Source organism: Ranitomeya variabilis, chromosome 3 (assembly GCF_051348905.1).
Source record: "Ranitomeya variabilis isolate aRanVar5 chromosome 3, aRanVar5.hap1, whole genome shotgun sequence".
Taxonomy (NCBI): domain Eukaryota; kingdom Metazoa; phylum Chordata; class Amphibia; order Anura; family Dendrobatidae; genus Ranitomeya; species Ranitomeya variabilis.
This window is the reverse complement of record NC_135234.1, coordinates 657,714,867-657,729,828: the sequence shown is the minus strand read 5'-3', so window position 1 is coordinate 657,729,828 and position 14,962 is coordinate 657,714,867. Positions and strand designations below refer to the sequence as shown.

At 45.7% G+C, this 14,962-nt stretch overlaps 1 long non-coding RNA gene across 2 annotated transcripts in view; it reads left to right on the top strand.

The window, feature by feature from the left end:
• LOC143816876 (uncharacterized) overlaps nt 1–14,962 on the top strand; it is a 97,740-nt gene that overhangs the window by 46,620 nt on the left and 36,158 nt on the right. The window lies entirely within an intron of this gene.

Here is a 14,962-nt window from a genome sequence, read left to right as displayed (position 1 = left end):
CGCACCGACTAACGGTGTGGGGGGAGAATATCAGCCCCCTAGAGCTTCCAGCAAAAATCAGGAATCACATTATGAACAAGCTGGAACAAAATAGAAGCAAAGCGAATAAACAAAAATAAGAAAGCAGGACTTAGCTTATCTTGCAAAGAACAGGAGACCAGGAGTAAACAGACATAGACTGACTACATCGATTCCAGGCACTAGACTGAGTTTCCAGGAAGTCTAAATAGGAACACCCAAGGCCTAACGAACCAGGTGGGTACCAACCTGGAGAAAGATGATCCAAGTGTAATACCGCTAGTGACCACAAGAGGGAGCCAAGAAATATAGTTCACAACAGTACCCCCCCCTTTAAGGAGGGGTCACCGAACCCTCACCAAGACCACCAGGGCGATCAGGATGAGCAGCGTGAAAGGCACGCACCAAATCGGCCGCATGAACATCAGAGGCGACCACCCAGGAATTATCCTCCTGACCATAGCCTGTTGTGAATTTGGATTCTGGGCTCCCCCGGTGGCTACTGGTGGAATTGAACTGGTGTCTTCATCTTCTCTGTTCACCTGTTCCCATCAAGATGTGGGAGTCGCTATATAACCTTGCTGCTCTGTTAGTTGCTTGCCGGTCAACAATGTTATCAGAAGCCTCTCTGTGCTTGTTCCTGCTCCTAGACAACTACTAGATAAGTTGGACTCTTGTCCATGTTTGTTTTTGCATTTTTGTTCCAGTTCACAGCTGTAGTTTCGTTACTGTGTCTGGAAAGCTCTTGTGAACAGGAATTGCCACTCTGGTGTTATGAGTTAATGCCAGAGTTTTAAAGTAATTTCTGGATGGTGTTTTGATAGGGTTTTCAGCTGACCATGAAAGTGTCCTTTCTGTCTTCTGCTATGTAGTAAGTGGACCTCAAATTTGCTAAACCTATTTTCATACTACGTTTGTTATTTCATCTTAATTCACCGCCAATACATGTGGGGGGCCTCTGTCTCCTTTCGGGGTATTTCTCTAGAGGTGAGCTAGGACTAATATTTTCCTCTGCTAGCATTATTTAGTCCTCCGGCTGGTGCTGGGCATCTAGAATCAACGTAGGCATGCTACCCGGCCACTGCTAGTTGTGCGTTAGGTTTAGTTCATGGTCAGCTCAGTTCCCATCTTCCAAGAGCTAGTTCCTATATATGCTGATGCTATGTTCTCTTGCCATTGAGAACATGACAGTTTGACCGGCCCACTAAAGGGTTAAAATCCTTGGCTGAGAAAGGAGAGAAATAAGAAGTCTGCTGAGATTTTTTTTTTTTTTTCTCCTTCTAATCTTTGAATGGCTCTGTGTCCACCTGTTTGTAATGGATCTTCAGAGTGTAACTGCAGGTTTGAATAATCTCGCCACGAAGGTACAAAATTTGCAAGACTTTGTTTGTCATGCACCTGTATCTGAGCCGAGAATTCCTTTGCCGGAATTTTTCTCGGGGAATAGATCTGGGTTTCAGAATTTTCGAAATAATTGCAAATTATTTTTGTCCCTGAAATTTCGCTCTGCCGGAGACCCTGCACAGCAGGTCAGGATTGTGATTTCCTTGCTCCGGGGCGACCCTCAAGACTGGGCTTTTTCATTGACACCAGGGGATCCTGCGTTGCTCAATGTGGATGCGTTTTTTCTGGCCTTGGGGTTGCTTTATGACGAACCTCATTTGGAGCTTCAGGCAGAAAAAACTTTGATGTCCCTATCTCAGGGGCAAGATGAAGCGGAAATTTACTGCCAAAGATTCCGTAAATGGTCTGTGCTTACTCAGTGGAATGAGTGCGCCCTGGCGGCGACTTTCAGAGAGGGTCTCTCTGATGCCATTAAGGATGTTATGGTGGGGTTCCCTGTGCCTGCGGGTCTGAATGAGTCCATGACAATGGCTATTCAGATCGATAGGCGTTTGCGGGAGCGCAAACCAGTGCACCATCTGGCGGTGTCCACTGAGAAGTCGCCAGAGAGTATGCAGTGTGATAGAATTCTGTCCCGAAGCGAGCGGCAGAATTTTAGACGGAAAAATGGGTTGTGTTTCTATTGTGGTGATTCTACTCATGTTATATCAGCATGCTCTAAGCGCACTAAAAAGCTTGATAAATCTGTTTCCATTTGCACCTTACCGTCTAAGTTTATTCTATCTGTGACCCTGATTTGCTCTTTGTCATCTATTACCACGGACGCCTATGTCGACTCTGGCGCCGCTTTGAGTCTTATGGATTGGTCCTTTGCCAAACGCTGTGGGTATGATTTAGAGCCTTTGGAGACTCCTATTCCTCTGAAGGGGATTGACTCCACCCCATTGGCTAATAATAAACCACAATACTGGACACAAGTAACTATGCGTATTAATCCGGATCACCAGGAGATTATTCGCTTTTTGGTGCTGTATAATCTACATGATGATTTGGTGCTAGGATTGCCTTGGCTGCAATCTCACAACCCAGTCCTCGACTGGAGAGCTATGTCTGTGTTGAGCTGGGGATGTAAGGGGGCTCATGGGGATGTACCTGTGGTTTCCATTTCATCATCTATTCCCTCTGAAATTCCTGAGTTCCTGTCTGACTATCGTGACGTCTTTGAAGAATCCAAGCTTGGTTCGTTACCTCCGCACCGAGAGTGCGATTGTGCCATAGATTTAATCCCGGGTAGTAAATACCCAAAGGGTCGTTTGTTTAATCTGTCTGTGCCTGAACATGCTGCTATGCGAGAATATATAAAGGAGTCCTTGGAAAAGGGACATATTCGTCCATCGTCATCTCCCTTAGGAGCCGGTTTTTTCTTTGTGTCAAAAAAAGACGGCTCTTTGAGACCATGTATCGATTATCGGCTTTTGAACAAAATCACTGTTAAATATCAATACCCATTGCCGTTGCTGACTGATTTGTTTGCTCGCATAAAGGGGGCCAAGTGGTTCTCTAAGATTGACCTTCGTGGGGCGTATAATTTGGTGCGAATCAGGCAGGGGGATGAGTGCAAAACCGCATTTAATACGCCCGAGGGCCACTTTGAGTATTTAGTGATGCCTTTTGGTCTTTCAAATGCTCCGTCAGTTTTCCAGTCCTTTATGCATGATATTTTTCGCGATTATTTGGATAAATTTATGATTGTGTATCTGGATGATATTCTGATTTTTTCGGATGACTGGGACTCTCATGTCCAGCAAGTCAGGAGGGTTTTCCAGGTTTTGCGGTCTAATTCTTTGTGTGTGAAGGGTTCTAAGTGTGTTTTTGGGGTACAGAGGATTTCCTTTTTGGGATATATTTTTTCTCCCTCTTCCATTGAAATGGATCCTGTCAAGGTTCAAGCTATTTGTGATTGGACGCAGCCCTCTTCTCTTAAGAGTCTTCAGAAATTTTTGGGCTTTGCTAACTTTTATCGTCGATTTATTGCTGGTTTTTCGGATATTGCTAAGCCATTGACCGATTTGACTAAGAAGGGTGCTGATGTTGCTGATTGGTCCCCTGACGCTGTGGAGGCCTTTCGGGAGCTTAAGCGCCGTTTTTCCTCTGCCCCTGTGTTGCGTCAGCCTGATGTTGCTCTACCTTTTCAGGTTGAGGTCGACGCTTCTGAGATCGGAGCTGGGGCAGTGTTGTCGCAGAAAAGTTCTGACTGCTCCGTGATGAGGCCTTGTGCCTTCTTTTCCCGTAAATTTTCGCCCGCTGAGCGGAATTATGATGTTGGGAATCGGGAGCTTTTGGCCATGAAGTGGGCTTTTGAGGAGTGGCGCCATTGGCTTGAGGGGGCCAGACATCAGGTGGTGGTATTGACTGACCACAAAAATTTGATTTATCTTGAGACCGCCAGGCGCCTGAATCCTAGACAGGCGCGCTGGTCATTATTTTTCTCTCGGTTTAATTTTGTGGTGTCATACCTACCGGGTTCTAAGAATGTTAAGGCGGATGCCCTTTCTAGGAGTTTTGAGCCTGACTCGCCTGGTAACTCTGAGCCCACAGGTATCCTTAAGGATGGAGTGGTATTGTCAGCCGTTTCTCCAGACCTGCGGCGGGCCTTGCAGGAGTTTCAGGCGGATAGACCGGATCGTTGCCCACCTGATAAACTGTTTGTTCCTGATGATTGGACCAGTAGAGTCATCTCTGAGGTTCATTCTTCTGCGTTGGCAGGTCATCCTGGCATTTTTGGTACCAGGGATTTGGTGGCAAGGTCCTTCTGGTGGCCTTCCCTGTCACGAGATGTGCGAGGCTTTGTGCAGTCTTGTGACGTTTGTGCTCGGGCCAAGCCTTGTTGTTCTCGGGCTAGTGGATTATTGTTGCCCTTGCCTATTCCTAAGAGGCCTTGGACGCACATCTCGATGGATTTTATTTCAGATCTGCCTGTTTCTCAGAAGATGTCTGTCATCTGGGTGGTGTGTGACCGTTTCTCTAAGATGGTCCATTTGGTTCCTCTGCCCAAGTTGCCTTCTTCTTCCGAGTTGGTTCCTCTGTTTTTTCAAAATGTTGTTCGTTTGCATGGTATTCCTGAGAATATCATTTCTGACAGAGGGACCCAATTCGTGTCTAGATTTTGGCGGGCATTCTGTGCTAGGATGGGCATAGATTTATCTTTTTCGTCCGCTTTCCATCCTCAGACGAATGGCCAGACCGAGCGGACTAATCAGACCCTGGAGACATATCTGAGGTGTTTTGTGTCTGCTGACCAGGATGATTGGGTTGCTTTTTTGCCATTGGCAGAGTTCGCTCTCAATAATCGGGCCAGCTCTGCCACTTTGGTGTCCCCGTTTTTCTGTAATTCGGGGTTTCATCCTCGATTTTCCTCTGGTCAGGTGGAATCTTCGGATTGTCCTGGAGTGGATGCTGTGGTGGAGAGATTGCATCAGATCTGGGGGCAGGTGGTGGACAATTTGAGGTTGTCCCAGGAGAAGACTCAGCTTTTTGCCAACCGCCACCGTCGTGTTGGTCCTCGGCTTTGTGTTGGGGATTTGGTGTGGTTGTCTTCTCGTTTTGTCCCTATGAGGGTCTCTTCTCCTAAGTTTAAGCCTCGGTTCATCGGCCCGTATAAGATATTGGAGATTCTTAACCCTGTTTCCTTCCGTTTGGACCTCCCTGCATCCTTTTCTATTCATAACGTTTTTCATCGGTCATTATTGCGCAGGTATGAGGTACCGGTTGTGCCTTCCGTTGAGCCTCCTGCTCCGGTGTTGGTTGAGGGTGAGTTGGAGTACGTTGTGGAGAAAATCTTAGACTCTCGTGTTTCCAGACGGAGACTCCAGTATCTGGTCAAGTGGAAGGGATACGGCCAGGAGGATAATTCTTGGGTCACTGCCTCTGATGTTCATGCCTCTGATTTGGTTCGTGCCTTTCATAGGGCCCATCCTGATCGCCCTGGTGGTTCTGGTGAGGGTTCGGTGCCCCCTCCTTGAGGGGGGGGTACTGTTGTGAATTTGGATTCTGGGCTCCCCCGGTGGCTACTGGTGGAATTGAACTGGTGTCTTCATCTTCTCTGTTCACCTGTTCCCATCAAGATGTGGGAGTCGCTATATAACCTTGCTGCTCTGTTAGTTGCTTGCCGGTCAACAATGTTATCAGAAGCCTCTCTGTGCTTGTTCCTGCTCCTAGACAACTACTAGATAAGTTGGACTCTTGTCCATGTTTGTTTTTGCATTTTTGTTCCAGTTCACAGCTGTAGTTTCGTTACTGTGTCTGGAAAGCTCTTGTGAACAGGAATTGCCACTCTGGTGTTATGAGTTAATGCCAGATTTTTAAAGTAATTTCTGGATGGTGTTTTGATAGGGTTTTCAGCTGACCATGAAAGTGTCCTTTCTGTCTTCTGCTATGTAGTAAGTGGACCTCAAATTTGCTAAACCTATTTTCATACTACGTTTGTTATTTCATCTTAATTCACCGCCAATACATGTGGGGGGCCTCTGTCTCCTTTCGGGGTATTTCTCTAGAGGTGAGCTAGGACTAATATTTTCCTCTGCTAGCATTATTTAGTCCTCCGGCTGGTGCTGGGCATCTAGAATCAACGTAGGCATGCTACCCGGCCACTGCTAGTTGTGCGTTAGGTTTAGTTCATGGTCAGCTCAGTTCCCATCTTCCAAGAGCTAGTTCCTATATATGCTGATGCTATGTTCTCTTGCCATTGAGAACATGACAATAGCCCTTCCATTTGACCAGATACTGAAGCCTCCGTCTAGAGAGACGAGAATCCAAGATCTTCTCCACCACGTACTCCAACTCGCCCTCAACCAAGACCGGAGCCGGAGGGTCAACAGCAGGAACCACAGGTACAACGTACTGCCATAACAGAGACCTATGGAACACATTGTGAATGGCAAATGACACCGGAAGATCCAAACGAAAAGACACCGGATTAAGGACTTCCAAAATTTTATAAGGACCAATAAAGCGAGGCTTAAACTTAGGAGAGGAAACCTTCAGAGGGACATACCGAGAAGATAACCAAACCAAATCCCCAACACGAAGTCGGGGACCCACACCGCGGCGGCGGTTGGCAAAACGCTGAGCCTTCTCCTGTGACAACTTCAAGTTGTCCACCACATGATTCCAAATCCGCTGCAACCTATCCACCACGGAATCCACCCCAGGACAGTCAGAAGGTTCAACATGACCCGAGGAAAAACGAGGATGAAAACCAGAGTTGCAGAAAAATGGCGAAACCAAAGTAGCGGAACTAGCCCGATTATTGAGGGCAAACTCAGCCAATGGCAAGAAGGTCACCCAATCATCCTGATCCGCAGAAACAAAACATCTCAAATAAGCCTCCAGCGTCTGATTGGTTTGCTCCGTTTGGCCATTAGTCTGAGGATGAAAGGCAGATGAAAACGACAAATCAATGCCCATCTTAGCACAAAAAGATCGCCAGAATCTGGACACAAACTGGGATCCTCTGTCAGACACGATATTCTCAGGAATGCCATGCAAGCGAACCACATTCTGAAAGAACAAAGGAACCAGATCAGAAGAGGAAGGCAACTTAGGCAAGGGCACCAAATGGACCATCTTGGAAAAGCGATCACACACCACCCAGATGACAGACATACCTTGAGACACCGGAAGATCTGAAATGAAATCCATGGAAATGTGTGTCCAGGGCCTCTTCGGGACGGGCAAGGGCAAAAGTAACCCGCTGGCACGAGAACAGCAAGGCTTAGCCCGAGCACAAATCCCACAGGACTGCACAAAAGAACGCACATCCCGCGACAAGGAAGGCCACCAAAAGGACCTAGCCACCAAATCTCTGGTACCAAAAATCCCAGGATGCCCCGCCAACACTGAGGAATGAACCTCGGAGATAACTCTGCTGGTCCATTTATCAGGAACAAACAGTCTATCAGGTGGGCAAGGGTCAGGTCTACCAGCCTGAAATCTCTGCAACACACGACGCAAATCAGGAGAAATGGCCGACAAGATTACTCCCTCTTTAAGAATACCCGCTGGCTCTGAGACTCCCGGAGAGTCAGGCACAAAACTCCTAGAAAGAGCATCGGCCTTCACATTCTTCGAACCAGGCAGGTACGAGACCACAAAGTCAAAACGGGAGAAAAACAACGACCAACGAGCCTGTCTAGGATTCAGGCGCTTAGCAGACTCGAGATACATCAAATTTTTGTGATCCGTCAAGACCACCACACGATGCTTAGCTCCCTCGAGCCAATGACGCCACTCCTCAAATGCCCACTTCATGGCCAACAACTCCCGATTACCAACATCATAGTTCCGCTCCGCAGGCGAAAATTTCCTAGAAAAAAAAGCACAAGGTCTCATCACAGAGCAACCAGAGCCTTTCTGCGACAAAACAGCCCCTGCACCGATCTCAGAAGCGTCCACTTCAACCTGAAAGGGAAGTGAGACATCAGGCTGGCACAAAACAGGCGCCGAAGTAAACCGGCGCTTCAGCTCCCGGAAAGCCTCCACGGCTGCCGGAGCCCAATTAGCCACATCAGAACCTTTCTTGGTCATATCCGTCAAAGGTTTAACAACGCTAGAGAAATTAGCAATAAAACGACGGTAGAAATTAGCAAAACCCAAGAACTTCTGAAGACTCTTAACAGACGTGGGTTGAGTCCAATCATGAATAGCTCGGACCTTGACTGGGTCCATCTCTACTGTAGAAGGGGAGAAAATGAAACCCAGAAAGGAAACCTTCTGCACTCCAAAGAGACACTTTGAGCCCTTCACAAACAAAGCATTATCACGCAAAACCTGAAACACCATCCTGACCTGCTTTACATGAGAATCCCAATCATCAGAAAAAAACAGAATATCATCCAGATAAACAATCATAAATTTATCTAGATACTTCCGGAAGATGTCATGCATAAAAGACTGAAACACTGAAGGAGCATTAGAAAGCCCAAAAGGCATCACCAAGTACTCAAAATGACCTTCGGGCGTATTAAACGCAGTTTTCCATTCATCTCCCTGCTTAATGCGCACAAGGTTGTACGCACCACGAAGATCTATCTTGGTGAACCACTTGGCACCCTTAATCCGAGCAAACAAGTCCGACAATAGTGGCAAAGGATACTGAAATTTGACCGTGATTTTATTCAGAAGCCGATAGTCTATACAAGGTCTCAAAGACCCGTCTTTCTTGGCTACAAAAAAGAATCCCGCACCAAGAGGGGAAGAGGATGGACGAATATGTCCCTTCTCCAAAGACTCCTTTATATAAGAACGCATTGCGGCATGCTCAGGTACAGATGAATTAAATAATCGTCCCTTAGGAAATTTACTACCAGGAATCAAATCTATAGCGCAGTCACAGTCCCTATGAGGAGGAAGGGCACTGGACCTCGACTCACTGAATACATCCTGATAGCCCAACAAATACTCTGGAACTTCAGAAGGAGTAGAAGAAGCAATAGACACCGGCGGAGAATCTCAATGAATTCCCTGACAACCCCAACTTGACACAGACATTGCCTTCCAATCCAAAACAGGATTATGGGTCTGTAACCATGGCAGACCTAAAACGACCAAATCATTCATTTTATGCAGAACAAGAAAACGAATCACCTCCCGATGTTCAGGAGTCATACACATGGTCACTTGTGTCCAATACTGCGGTTTATTCTCCGCCAATGGCGTAGCATCAATTCCTCTAAGAGGAATAGGATTTTTCAAAGGCTCCAGGACAAAACCACAGCGCTTGGCGAACGACAAGTCCATAAGACTCAGGGCAGCACCTGAATCCACAAATGCCATTACAGGGTAGGAAGACAATGAGCAAATTAGAGTTACAGACAAAATAAACTTAGGATGCAAATTACCAATGGCGACAGGACTAACCATCTTTGTTAGGCGTTTAGAGCATGCTGAGATAACATGTGTAGAATCACCACAGTAAAAACACAACCCATTCTGACGTCTATGATTTTGTCGTTCAGTTCTAGTCTGAATTCTATCACATAGCATTGAGTCAGGTGTCCGTTCAGACAACACTGCCAGAGGATTAGCAGATTTACGCTCCCGCAAACGCCGATCTATCTGAATGGCCAGAGCCATAGAATCACTCAGATTTGTAGGAATGGGAAAACCCACCATCACATTCTTAATGGCTTCAGAAAGGCCACTTCTGAAATTTGCGGCCAGAGCACACTCATTCCATTGAGTAAGCACGGACCATTTCCGAAATTTTTGGCAATACACTTCAGCCTCATCTTGGCCCTGAGAGATAGCCAGCAACGCTTTTTCTGCCTGAATTTCAAGATTGGGCTCCTCATAAAGCAATCCGAGCGCCAGAAAAAACGCATCAATATTTGCCAATGCCGGATCTCCTGGCGCCAATGAAAAAGTCCAATCCTGAGGGTCGCCACGCAAGAAAGAGATAACAATTTTAACTTGCTGAGCTGAGTCTCCAGACGAACGCGGTCTCAAAGATAGAAACAATTTACAATTATTCCTAAAATTCCCAAATTTAAATCGATCACCAGAGAAAAGCTCAGGAATAGGTATCTTAGGCTCTGACATAGGACTACTAATAACAAAATCCTGAATGCCCTGCACTCGTGCAGCAAGCTGATCCACACTAGTAATCAGAGTCTGAACATTCATGTCTGCAGCAGAGCTTCAAGCCACTCAGAGGAAAAAAGGGAAGAAGAAAAAAAAAAAAAAAAAACCTCAGAACTTCTTTTCTTTTAATCCCGCTTCTGCAATGCAATAAATATTCACCTTGGGCCTGGAATACTGTTATGATCCTAGTGGTAGAGGATCTCAGAAGTTCCAGCTAAGTCCGCAAACACAAAAACCAGCTCATAGGGAGGTGGTAACTTGGCTGACCGTATATCTAATCCTAGCACAACAACTAGAAGTAGCCGGGGAACGTACCTACGTTGATTCTAGATGTCTCGCACCAGCCGGAGAACTAACTAACCCTTTCAGAGAAAATAAGACCTCACTTGCCTCAAGAGAAAGGACCCCAAAGTTATAATACAAGCCCCCAACAAATAATAACGGTGAGGTAAGAAGAAAAGACAAACGTAAGAATGAACTAGATTTAGCAAAGAGAGGCCCACTAATTAATAGCAGAAAATAGGAAGAAGACTTATACGGTCAGCAAAAACCCTACAAAAATATCCACGCTGAAAATCCAAGAACCCCCGCACCGACTAACGGTGTGGGGGGAGAATATCAACCCCCTAGAGCTTCCAGCAAAAATCAGGAATCACATTATGAACAAGCTGGAACAAAATAGAAGCAAAGCGAATAAACAAAAATAAGAAAGCAGGACTTAGCTTATCTTGCAAAGAACAGGAGACCAGGAGCAAACAGACATAGACTGACTACATCGATTCCAGGCACTAGACTGAGTTTCTAGGAAGTCTAAATAGGAACACCCAAGGCCTAACGAACCAGGTGGGTACCAACCTGGAGAAAGATGATCCAAGTGTAATACCGCTAGTGACCACAAGAGAGAGCCAAGAAATATAGTTCACAACAAGATCCTTTTGAGTCCTATAGGTTGCAAGGTGAGGTACAGATTTGTACAGATGCTTGACTATGTTGAAATCTGGGAGATTTTAAGGCAAATCAACACTTTGAGCTCCTTGTCATGATCCTCAAACCATTCCTGGATATTTTTTTCATTGTGGCAGGACATATTATTCTGCCATTCGGCAATAATATTGCCCTGAAGGGGCGTAGTTAGTCTTCAATAATTTGCTATGAATCATGCTAATATCTACATAAATGCCAGACCCAGATCATTACAATGCTTGTGCCGGCTTAGCTTCTTTCCGTTGAGCATTCTGATGCCATCTATTTCCTAGGAAAATAATGCACACACACCCAGACGTCCACATAATGTAAAAAACAATGTGATTCATCAGACCAGGCCAAACAAGAGTTGCCGTTTAGGAGATGCTCTGACCCAATCATCTAGTTATCATAAATTGGTTCTTGTTAGAGTCACTTAGATGTTTGCCCATTTTTCCTGCTTCCAAAATTTATATACTTCAAATCTGACTATTAATTTGCTGCCTAACACATCTCACCCCGACATTTGCTATTGTAACACAATAATCAATTCTTTTTACTTCACTTGTTGGTCGTTTTAACATTATGACTTGTCAATATGTTGATAATGTTGATTCTATAGAAATATTATGACAATAGAGGTGCAATCAACCAACTGAACTGTAAAAAGACTTAAAATGAAAGGCAGGATAAACATGAATATAAGCGAAGTAACAGAGCACGAGAGGCTCTTATTTCTTTTTATACTCTTCATTACAGGTATTAGTTCCAAGTGCTGCCACTCAGCTCTTATTCAAACTGATAAGCGACTCTTAAGGTACCTTCACACTAAACAACTTTCCAACGACAACGATCCGTGACGTTGCAGCGTCCTGGATAGCGATCTCGTTGTGTTTGACAGGCAGCAGCGATCTGGATCCCGCTGTGATATCGCTGGTGGGAGCTAGAAGTCCAGAACTTTAAGGTACCTTCACATTAAGTGACGCTGCAGCGATAGCGACAACGATGCCGATCGCTGCAGCGTCGCTGTTTGATCGCTGGAGAGCTGTCACACAGACAGCTCTCCAGCGACCAGCGATGCCGAGGCCCCCGGGTAACCAGGGTAAACGTCGGGTTGCTAAGCGCAGGGCCGCGCTTAGTAACCCGATGTTTACCCTGGTTACCAGCGTAAAATGTAAAAAAACCAAACAGTACATACTCACATTCGCGTCCCCCGGCGTCCGCTTCCTGCACTGACTGAGCGCCGGTCACCGCTGTGCTGTACTTTCACTTTCACTTTACGGCGCTCAGTCAGTGTGGGAAGCGGACGCCGGGGGACGCGAATGTGAGTATGTAGTTTGGTTTTTTTACATTTTACACTGGTAACCAGGGTAAACATCGGGTTACTAAGCGCGGCCCTGCGCTTAGTAACCCGATGTTTACCCTGGTTACCAGTGTAAAACATCGCTGGTATCGTTGCTTTTGGTGTCAAACATGACGATACACGCCGGTCTGACGACCAAATAAAGTTCTGAACTTTGTTCAACGACCAGCGATATCACAGCAGGATCCTGATCGCTGCTGCGTGTCAAACTAAACGATATCGCTAGCCAGGACGCTGCAACGTCACGGATCGCTAGCGATATCGTTTAGTGTGAAGGTACCTTTATTTGGTGGTCAGATCGGCGTGTATCGTCGTGTTTGACAGCAAAAGCAACGATGCCTGCAATGTTTTTACATGGAGCGTGAACGATAAGTGAGTCGCCGTTACGTCACTGCATCGCTCCTGCATCGTTCTGGAGCTGCTGTGTTTGACGTCTCTACAGCGACCTAACAGCGACGCTCCAGCGATCTAGTTTTAGGTTGGATCGTTGTCTATATCGCTGGAGCGTCGCTTAGTGTAACGGTACCTTTACTGTCCCTCTTATTCATTCTTGTCTGAACCACTGCAACACTCTACTGATAGGTCTCCCCCTTACCAAACTTTTTCCTCTCCAATCCGTTCTGAATGCTGCAACCAGGGTTGTATTTCTGTCCAGCCCCTTCACTGGTGCCTCTACCCTGTGCCAACCATTACACTGGTTCCCAATTTACTACAGAATACAATATAAACTCATATCTCTCACCCACAAAGCTCTCCACAGATCTGCACCACCCTATATTTCCTCCCTCATCTCTGTCTATTGCCTTACTAGTGCCTTCCATTCTGCAACTGACCTAAGAATAACATCATTATCTGAACCTCACACCTTCATCTCCAAGACTTCTCTTGTGCTGCACCAGTTCTCTGAAATGCAGTACCCCAGATGATCCAACTGATATCTAGCCCCCACGTTTTTAAGCGTGCTTTAAAAACACAGCTCTTTAAGCAAGCCTATCACCTCAGCTCACTAACCTAACTCTCGCTCATTCCCTCCTTCTAAATATTATTCAGAATCTGCTATATCCTATTTATCTGTCTCCACACCCTGCATGTGCACCTAGGCACACGATAACTGCACTTAAAGGGAACCTGTCACCAGGAGTAACGCTGTTAATCTGCAGATATGGGGTTAATCTGCAGGTTAACAATGTTATTATGCTGCCAGGTACCTGCACGCAGTTGAATGCAGTGGGAGAAAATGATCTTTAATCTCCCTGCCAGCATTCGTTATTCAGTCATAGGGGCAGGGGCGCCGCCGGTTCATTCACCGCTTTGAGTATACAGAGCGGCTGCTGCAACCGAGCCTCCAGCCGTGACCGACACTGGCTTTACATTGTGGCTTGTGTCAGTCAGGGCGGGGGCGCAGTTACAGCAGACACACTGTATAGAGCGGTGACTAAATTGGCGGCGCCCCGCCCCTATGACTGAATACCGAATGCTAGCAGAGAGATTAAAGATAATTTTCTCACCACTGCATTTGGCTGTGTGCAGGCACTGGACAGCATCATAACACTGTTAACCTGGAGATTAACCTCAAATCTGCATGTTTACAGCATTTTTTCCAGTGACAGGTCCCTTTAAACTTACTGGCTGATGACTGGATCATGCAGCTTTATATGAAAATCCCTGTTTATTTTAATGACTGCAAATATAAAAAAACTGACCGTCACATCCAAACATGGACTAAATGTGAACAGGTGCTAACCTAGAGTCACCAACTCATGTACAATAAAATAAATAAGGCAGCACTCTGTAGCGCAACAACTTACAAACATGAAAATTGAATTGCATTACTGCCCTAGAAATATGAAAAATTGAGAAAGTTTAGCGCATAAATTGGCCAATTCATGTGTACCTGAAAGCCACAATAAGGCATTTCTCATTTACCAGGACCTATCAATGCCATCCTCACTTAGAATAAAGTCTTCATCTGTATGGGAACCTGTGAGTCCTCTCTTAGACTAAAAACCTACATCTCTGTGGAGGGGTTGGGTCCTGTCTTGATTAAAAACGCCTGAAGCTAAAAGGCGGAGTGCTTAGAAAGCTAATGAATACAAATAGCAAAAAACTGACCGTCACATCCAAACATGGACTAAATGTGAACAGGTACTAACCTAGAATCACCAGCTCATGTACAATAAAATAAATAAAGCAGCACTCTGTAGCGCAACAACTTACAAACATGAAGCATGAAAATTGAATTGCATTACTGCACTAGAAATACGAAAAATTTTGAAAGTTTAGCGCATAAATTGGCCAATTCATGTGTATCTGGTTGCCACGATAAGGCATTTCTCGTTTACCAGGACCTATCAATGCCATCCTCACTTAGAATAAAGTCTTCATCTGTATGGGAACCTGTGAGTCCTCTCTTAGACTACAAATCTACATCTCTGTGGAAGGGTAGGGTCCTGTCTTGATTAAAAACACTTGATCTAAACTTTGCACTGACGAGGGGCAGTACCCCGAAACACAGTGTCTGCAAATTGAGATTCTGGTCTGGCTTTTATCCTAAGTCATGTGACAAGGCTCGTTAAAGGGTCAACATTGACTGTTAGGATTGCTACTTCCAATAGGTGGCACTAGAGTTCTAGT